Source organism: Fopius arisanus, unplaced genomic scaffold (genome assembly GCF_000806365.1).
Source record: "Fopius arisanus strain USDA-PBARC FA_bdor unplaced genomic scaffold, ASM80636v1 scaffold00002, whole genome shotgun sequence".
Lineage (NCBI taxonomy): Eukaryota > Metazoa > Arthropoda > Insecta > Hymenoptera > Braconidae > Fopius > Fopius arisanus.
This window is the reverse complement of record NW_011887741.1, coordinates 114,330-122,736: the sequence shown is the minus strand read 5'-3', so window position 1 is coordinate 122,736 and position 8,407 is coordinate 114,330. Positions and strand designations below refer to the sequence as shown.

The 8,407-nt window shown below is 32.0% G+C and overlaps 1 protein-coding gene across 3 annotated transcripts in view; it reads left to right on the top strand.

Moving 5' to 3' along the window:
* The window catches only part of LOC105265586 (beta-1,4-glucuronyltransferase 1), a 53,763-nt gene that overhangs the window by 31,478 nt on the left and 13,878 nt on the right, over window positions 1-8,407 (top strand). Inside the window, exon 1 of one of the 3 annotated variants that reach the window (XM_011303163.1) lies at window positions 7,487-7,576. The exons of the other annotated variants lie outside the window; for them this stretch is intronic. The gene's annotated coding sequence lies outside the window, so the exon portion shown is untranslated. Of the gene's footprint in view, window positions 1-7,486; window positions 7,577-8,407 lie in introns of those variants that run through there. 3 annotated transcript variants of the gene reach the window in all.

The window sequence follows — 8,407 nt, the reverse complement described above, 5'->3', positions numbered from 1 at the left end:
TGACATATTTTACTAAATCTTGTTATTAGAGTCTTTTTAATTAACGTTTCGTGTATTTCAATTGTTTAATCACTGCAGTATTCTCATGAGGAGGATAAATATATTATATCACTTTTAGAGAGTAGTTTTTATTTTACATAGGTCATTTTTACTCACTTTTTCTCTCCGTCCAAGAAAGAGGCTTACAGTGTAAAATCCTCAGCGTTTGGAAATTGAAAGATATGACCTTGTAGAAATCGAGGTGGATAACCGTGAGAGGCTGAAAGCGAAAGAAACTCAGTGAAAGCCCCATTGGCGGAAAGAAATGTCTGATTATAAATAAAGGGGTTCAAAATTCGTTTTATTGACATGGAAATGAGGAGTCGAACATGATTACTCTTATATAATTATTTTTAATTTACAAAATCCCTTTAAGTCGTCATCACAACGATCTGTTAAGAAATCAAGATAATTATCATTACTGTTCAATGAGTTTTTAATTTTGCTTGGAATATAATTGAGTGAATGACTCATGATCTTCGAAAAAGAACGACCAGATAAACATCTTCTCTGACATCATTAGAAAGTCGAAGAAAGATCTCTGAAGAATTCAAATAGCTTCTTTAGCTGCTTTCTTTTCAAATAGATTATTTGACACTTTAATTGCTATTCTTCTAATTGATATTTAATATGAAATCACGACGACCAGGAAATTCCTGTAACGGGAGTCTTTCAAATTCTTTCGTATTTTGATAATTATTTTACAAACCCCATTTTTGGCGCATGACAGAAGTATTTGAAGCTGTCAAACAATTTTACTTCCGAAATTTTTAACAGATTTCTGACGATAATTCATTAATAGCTTTTTAAATCTTTGAATATTCAGTGTAATGGATCGAGAGAAAATTGACTTATTCCAAATGTAATGGTCAAATGGAATTCTTCTGAAAAATAAATTTCTTCCATTGTTTATAAAATTTTTATCAAATTATTCCACTTCAATCGTCAAACTAGTTTTTCAGAGTTTTCCGTGCTTCTGCATGATCACGAAAATATATCCAGATGCGATTCACTCAACTCTGATGAAATTCCGAGTGGAGAAATAATCCGTGAAAGAGCACTGGTGCTTTAAAATCAATCGAATAATTCGTCAAGTTTCCCTCTTGATTTTCAACATGCAAAATCCCACACAATCATTGTGTGAGATTTTGCACGTTGAAAATTAAGAGGGAAACTAGATGTTAGAATATCAAGTTACAATTCATAAAAATATATTGAACTGATTTTGTGATCTTTCTTTCCTATTCTAAAAAGGACAGACATCGAGACTATCGATATCTCGAAAGTCTGTCACGCTTATTCCTCATTGGTTCAGTCGTCTGAGGCGGCTAATTTGAATTTGAACTCATTTAAATTAACAATTTTTAATGACGATTTTAATAATTACAGCGCGCAGTAGCGCGCGTTCGTTCTTATTCTAAAAAGGACAACCATCGAGATTATCGATGTCTCGAAAGTCTGTCACGCTTATTCCTCATTGGTTCAGTCGTCTGAGGCGGCTAATTTGAATTTGAACTCATTTAAATTAACAATTTTTAATGACGATTTTTATAATTAAAGCGCGCTGTGGTGCGCGTTCGTTCTCGTGATTACAAAAATGAATCGATATGGAGGGCTCCACGGAGTCGCTTCAGAGTTTATATAAACATAAACAATGGTTTCACAGCAAACCATTGTAGGTTTCTTTCTTTGATGACGAATATTCTTATGGTCTTTGTGGCTAGTCTTTAGTCTCTTGGAGATATTGATAGAGTTCAGACAGTATTCTTCCTCGTGCGATTTTAATAAAGAAATAGTGATTAGAGTTTATTAACTGTGAGGGAAAAATTTAAATGCGTTCGACTAGTACTGGAAAATAAACAGTTGAGGACAATGAGGGCCTTGTTTTACTCCACCCGACACATCGGGGTTTTTCATCTGGAAAACATTTAGGATATTGGCTATGCAGACTCTAGCCTGAGTCATCGACAAAGGAGACTTGCGCCTAAGGTTCTCAAAACGGCAAATCCATCGGGTATCGCTCCACATTAAATATCTTCTGACATATTTTACTAAACCTTGTTCTTAAAGTTTCTTTTAATCAACGTTTACTATATTTCAATTGTTTAATCACGGCAGCATTTTCATGAGGAGGATAAATATATTATATCACTTTTAGAAAGTAGTTTTTATTCTCTACATAACTGAATTTTAATTAATTTAACAATCCCATTCCCAATAATAACGAAGCATTTGCAAATATCCGATAATCTTGAAGCACTTGTGGTATTACTACTGAAAATATTGCCCACTGGATGGTGTCCTTTCCCTGATAATTCTTGAACAAGTTTTACTCCTTGTTTATAATAAATAAAAAACCTCAACTCCATCTCTCTCTTTGCAAAATTGATTACCATGTTCCGAAGGTCAGTTATTGGCAGTCGCGTGTCTCTGGCGACGTCTGAAAACGTGGAGATGAATTCTTGAGGATTCCCAAGTGCCAATAATAAAGCGTTTGGAAATAATCCCGCACAAGCCTTCTAAAGAAATAAAGTGAAAGGTAGAGAATAGACCCAGTGACTCACAAGCATCACCAGTACATCTTTCATAGAAAAAATTCATGATATTTCCGTCTTCATTTTTTCATGCAATATAAATGAACAATTAAAAAATTCATTAGAACGAGTAACTGTAGGTTTTCGTAATCAATTTAGTTTTATAATTTTCACTATAAAAACATGTTTTTGTTGTTTGCGTTGCAATGTTTATTGAAAACGATTTTATTGAAGGAGTTTTATATCTAGAGATCAGGATTTCATGTGAATCACACTATTACCTTTGAATTGATACTCAAACTCAAACATTTCTTTCAAGAATCTAGAATCCTCCAGATGTTGCGGAAGGTGCGGCTCAATTTTCTCGGAAATTTCAAGTCATTTTATCCGCGATAGGGTTTTCCTGTGATTGAAAAAATACTCGTACGATTCGATCGTTTTCTATTATTATTGCACACATTCATTAGTTGAATATAGGCGCAGTCAAGGACGCTATGAACAGGTCGATAGCAATTTAATTTCTCGGATAATTGGTTAATTGATTGGAATGAATCATTGTACTTTGTGGGGATGAATTTGCACAGTATATTATCATTCTCAAAATAGTAAGTCTAGGGGAAAATTTCTTAAGCTCTTTAATTTCTTATTGCAGATCATAAATTTTTTTTTATTTAATAGTATTTTTATGGTATTACCTAGCCACTATCAGAATTTATCAGAAATATAATTCAGAACGATAAAAATTTCGTTCAACTTTTGCTTTTACTTTTACTGTTATCAATCATGACTTATAATGATTGCCTCCGATTTTCATTCATAAATAAAAGATTTTATTCAGTCAGAAATGTAATTAATAACTTCTCGTTCTACTTTGTTCCACTTTAAACTCTACCGTAGTCTCAGTTATAAAATTTCTTCTGCTTAAGAAATCCAGATGTAACGAAAAGTGTCACCATTTTTTGGAAACTCGCATCGCGTATGAAATTTATTTTATAATAAATAATTATAATAAAGAAATTTGTATGTCTATATTTAAAAAAAATTTAATTTAATTTAATTTAATTTTAACTTAATTTTATTAATTGAAGTCAATGTATTTATTATGAACTTTTATTAAAAAATGTAAAATCATACATGGAGAGTCTATTGAATATATTGGCATATATTTAATCTATAGAATATTTTGTAAAATGGCCGAGAGGCTGATTACACATTCTGATATATCAGGACCGTTTAAATAATAACAAAAGTCTATAGAATATATTTTTTTGCATGTCCCCATATGATAATTACTATACTAGGCTATAATGAACAGTTCACATACTTTGTCAGTTTTTAATTATATTTAATTTAATTTAATTCGAATTCTTTCGCGTCTTTAGACGCAAGTAGAACAATTTTTTGTGACAGTATATTAGAATATGGCGGCAAGTGAATAAATCATTTTTAAGAATCCTTTTAATATTTGATAAGATATTCTTTATTAACACGCAGAAGGCACGTCTTTAATAGACGAGAGTTGTTAAGAGACTGAAGATGACTATAAATGCCAAAATTCTAAATGAAAAATAAGAATAAAAGTTAAGGTTTATGACACAAGGGAATACAGTCCTTTTTAAAATTTCAAGATATATTTAGCATTAAGTCGTTCTAGAAAATGAAAAATGAAAATGATTGTGAGCTGGTCCATTTTCTGTGACCATTTTCCCAGTATGTCATAAATCTTTGTCGAGTAGTTTTTGTACAACAATGGAGGATCTGTACTCAAATATTCCAACACAATAAATTCTCTCTTTGCGATTAAATATACAAACTTGAATCACACACTTAATAATGTAACATTCCTGCACGCCTCAGAATGTAACATTCCCTGACATATCATCTGGAATTTTTCTTGCAAGAAAATCATTCATAAAAGATGATATATTTGGCGCAACAGATTACCCGGAGAGAAGGATTCAATGGAAATCACGTACCTGTTCCTTAATCTGCCACTCAAAACAGTATTCCGTAAAAAATACGGAACAATCAAATGAATTTTCAAGAACAAGTACGGAAAGTTCAGAGGAAAAGTGCGTGACTGCTTCGTAATTTTTACTGAACATAAAGTATTATATTCAGTATTATAAACAGTAGTTTTGCTTGGCAGATTAGGGAATAGGGACATGATTCGGAGATTGAGATGGGATGAAGGAATATTCTCACTAGAAATTTTACAAGAAATTGTTATTGAAATTACGGGATAGTCAAGATTACACGGAAAGAAATTTTCGATAAAAATCCGTCCTCCAGAGGGTTAAATGCGGAACGAAATGCCATTCACACTTTAGGCTGTTTGGAAAAATCAGACACATCTTATTTCTATAAGTCATATTACGCTTGATTCTAATATATTCCATCGTCAATGTTATAAATGATTTTGATGATTTTTCAACAGATTTTGGATCATGAAATCCGATGTGTTCTTCACTACATTTATTAGGAACACCTGATCAATTTTTAAATAAGTTTAAAATGTGAACGTTTTGCATTGTTTAATTAAGTCACGAGACCTACTGCATCTAGCTGTCACTCAATCTTCTGGAGAGCAATGGTATTTTTTATCATTTTTTAGTAAACTTGATAGATCCCTTTTAAACAATATCGCTCTTTAGCGCCATTCAATAATTTTTCATCTTTTTTTCTCATTAATTTTTTATGTACATTCAAGTGCTTCCCGCAACACAAATTTCATCTCAAATTTTAATGTATTCTTGGCTAAGATTAACAAATTTGAGCAAAGATGACGTTCGATAGATGGTCCACCCAGATCTTAAATTCCTAAAATTTCAATAGTGTCTTACACATTATTTTCTATGTAATGACTATTCAAACTCGAGTCGAACGTAATCTCTGGTTTGAATTTAATTTGGGTAAGGCCCGGACAGACTATCTATCGCACGTCATTCTTTGTTTGAATTTTATCTTTCCAGCCTAAAACAGATTAAAATTTGGGATGAAATTTATATTACGAGAAAGACTCGAATGGTTATGAAAAAATAATGAAAAAAAGAGGAAAAATTATTGAAAAAAACTGAAGAACGATATTGTTTAAAGGAATTCACCAAGTAACTCATGAATAATTGAACATATTACATATTCTTCAGACTAAAACTAACGCACAGAAAATATATTGTATTTTGGATAAAAATTATTTACTTGCCACTGAATTTTTTTTCTCTCTTGTTGAAGCTCAAGTAAACATTGAAATTTCCTACAAAAAGAATCTCCAGTGATTTGAAATTCTCCCGTTAGAAAAAAATTCGGGAATAAAACATATTTCAATAGTTAGAGAGTAGTGGGTCGTGGAGCTTAGTGATTGCGGATATATTTTTTGTTATCGAACTCGGTCAGTCGCGTCCACTTCCGGTCGTCGCATCCGTACCGGATTTTCATGTACACGCGTTTATTTCTGGTAAATCAGTACATGAATTTTTATTGTTTTTATCTGACATTTATTTGTCTTTGCAGTACCTGGACTAGACATTTTATGATGGTTTTTTTTTTTTCGACAGTTCAGTTGTGGAGAATTGCTGCTCCATCCGGCTAGATGAATTGTTGAGAGATGATGACACACGATTTCACCGCTGTTTTCCCTTTTCACTGTTGCTCATTGCTCAAGCCATTCGACGTCGTCATTACTCCCCGTCTTTGCCGTTTTTTTTTTTATCTCGAATTAATTGTCCAACTGCTCGTGGCTTTTGCGTCTCTACTCGCACATCAAACGTTTCAACTTTTCAAATCAACTGGTGGAACAATAACTTTGTTGTTATTTTTAATAACTATTTCAGTCAAAATTCTTAATTAACAACTAACAATTATACGATAAAAATGCTAAATAATGTTGCAGAAATTCTAGATAAATTGAAAAATTACTTTTGAAATTTCTAGTAAATATATTTCTGTTGAATTTTTCATTGAGAAATCAGTTATTTTTTTAAATATTCCAGCAGTTCTTTATTTTAGAGTTTACATGGCGTTGAAACCAAGGAAATATTCAATCGTATTTCATATTAAATTTTCAGGAACCGTCTCAAAATTCTAGCTGTGATTCAAAAATGATTTAGCATTTAACGTGAAAAATCCTATTTTCTTTATATTTCAAGGTGAATATAAAATTTATTAAATGTTTTTAATTGAAATTCAATTAAAACTCTTATGATTGATGATTCAGATGATTCTGTGACTGAAATTTTAAGAAATTTACGACCGCGCAGGTGAAAGCTGGTATCATTTCAAATATGTGAAGTTGTCAGGTAGCGATCTGACTTTATCAAAGATATCTACAAAACTAAGGGAGATAGCAGTTTCTTCTTAGTCTTTTTTTTTAGTCCGCAATTAGCTTTTTAAAAGAGGTTGTAATAAGAGTCCCGTTATCTCCGCTAGATTTCGAGATTTTCATCGAAAATTGTTAATTAATCGCCATCGACTTTTCACGGGTCACCAAATTTTTACGATGACCATAATAATTCAAGCTTTCATTAAATTAAAAATTAAAATCAAAATTTAAAAAAAATAAAAATTTAAATAAAAAAAAATAAAAATAAAATTTAAAAATAAAAAAAAATTAAAAAATTAAAAATTAAAACAAAAAAAAACAAATTCGAAATTTTATGAACATTTTGAATTGAACGTAAATTAGAACTCGTATTATTGAAACTTTAATATCGTTAACAGGGACCGTCTTCATGTCAACGGCAACATATGTTTGACGTCCCATTTTTTCAACATGTGTTTCTCTATAACTGTTATCTATCGACGTTGAGACTGAGATAAGTCCAAAATGATTAGATAAGCATTCAGTGTTCTCAAAAATTTATCTGAGTGTGATCAATGAGGGAATTCAGTTGATGTTATACAGAGAGTGCGATACAGTTACCGAATCGTGCTGTAGAATTAGAACACATGAATATTCGGTAACAGTTGTTGATGATCATGTAGATAATGACGTTTGATAACAACAGGTAGGATTGGTTAATCCTTAATATGAATCCTTATTATGAAAATAGAAACACAAAAACGAAGTTCGCCCGAATCGAAATATCTCGAAATGCATAGGATTAATTCCTCATTGGTCGAGTCGAACCGCCAAATTCAAATTCGGCGCACCGAGTGCGTAGTAGATAACTGTTACAGATTTAATCTTGAAAAATTGTCCTTTGCGCGGTAACAGATATTGACCTGTTTTTTCTGTAATTTTATGGATAAATACGATTGTTGGATTCCAATGAATAAATACTTAACACAGACTCGTCATGATTTTGTTGAGGAGAGGAGTTGTTGGGATTTTCCGATTAAACGCCGATTGGGAGAGTACCCGATGCAAAATTTTTCATAATCAGATGGTCCCGGGTTCAAATCCCGGTCTGGACTATCCATTTTTTCAGTAATTTTTCTTATAAAAATTTTATATAAAAAATTATCCTGTTTCCTTTCCTAGCTAATTCAAATCCTATCCAACGACTCTTTTGACGTCATAAAAATGTGGAACGCTATAAAAACTTCCCCGCTTCTATGTAAAAATGACCCAGGGATTGTGAGTAAAAAGGGGAATTGGCCCATGAATGTTTGGAGGAGAGTGGAAATTCAGCCGAGCAGATATTAAAAAAATATATATTGTGACCCTGGCCGGGGAATTAAAATATAATAATTCCCGGCGAAGGCACGATATTGGGGAATTACTGATATCCTGAAAAATTAGGGAAATTTAAGATAACTTACGGGAGGACCTGAAAGAATAAGATGGAGGGGGGTTCTCAATAATTACTCGGGGTGATTTATAACTTAACACTCTG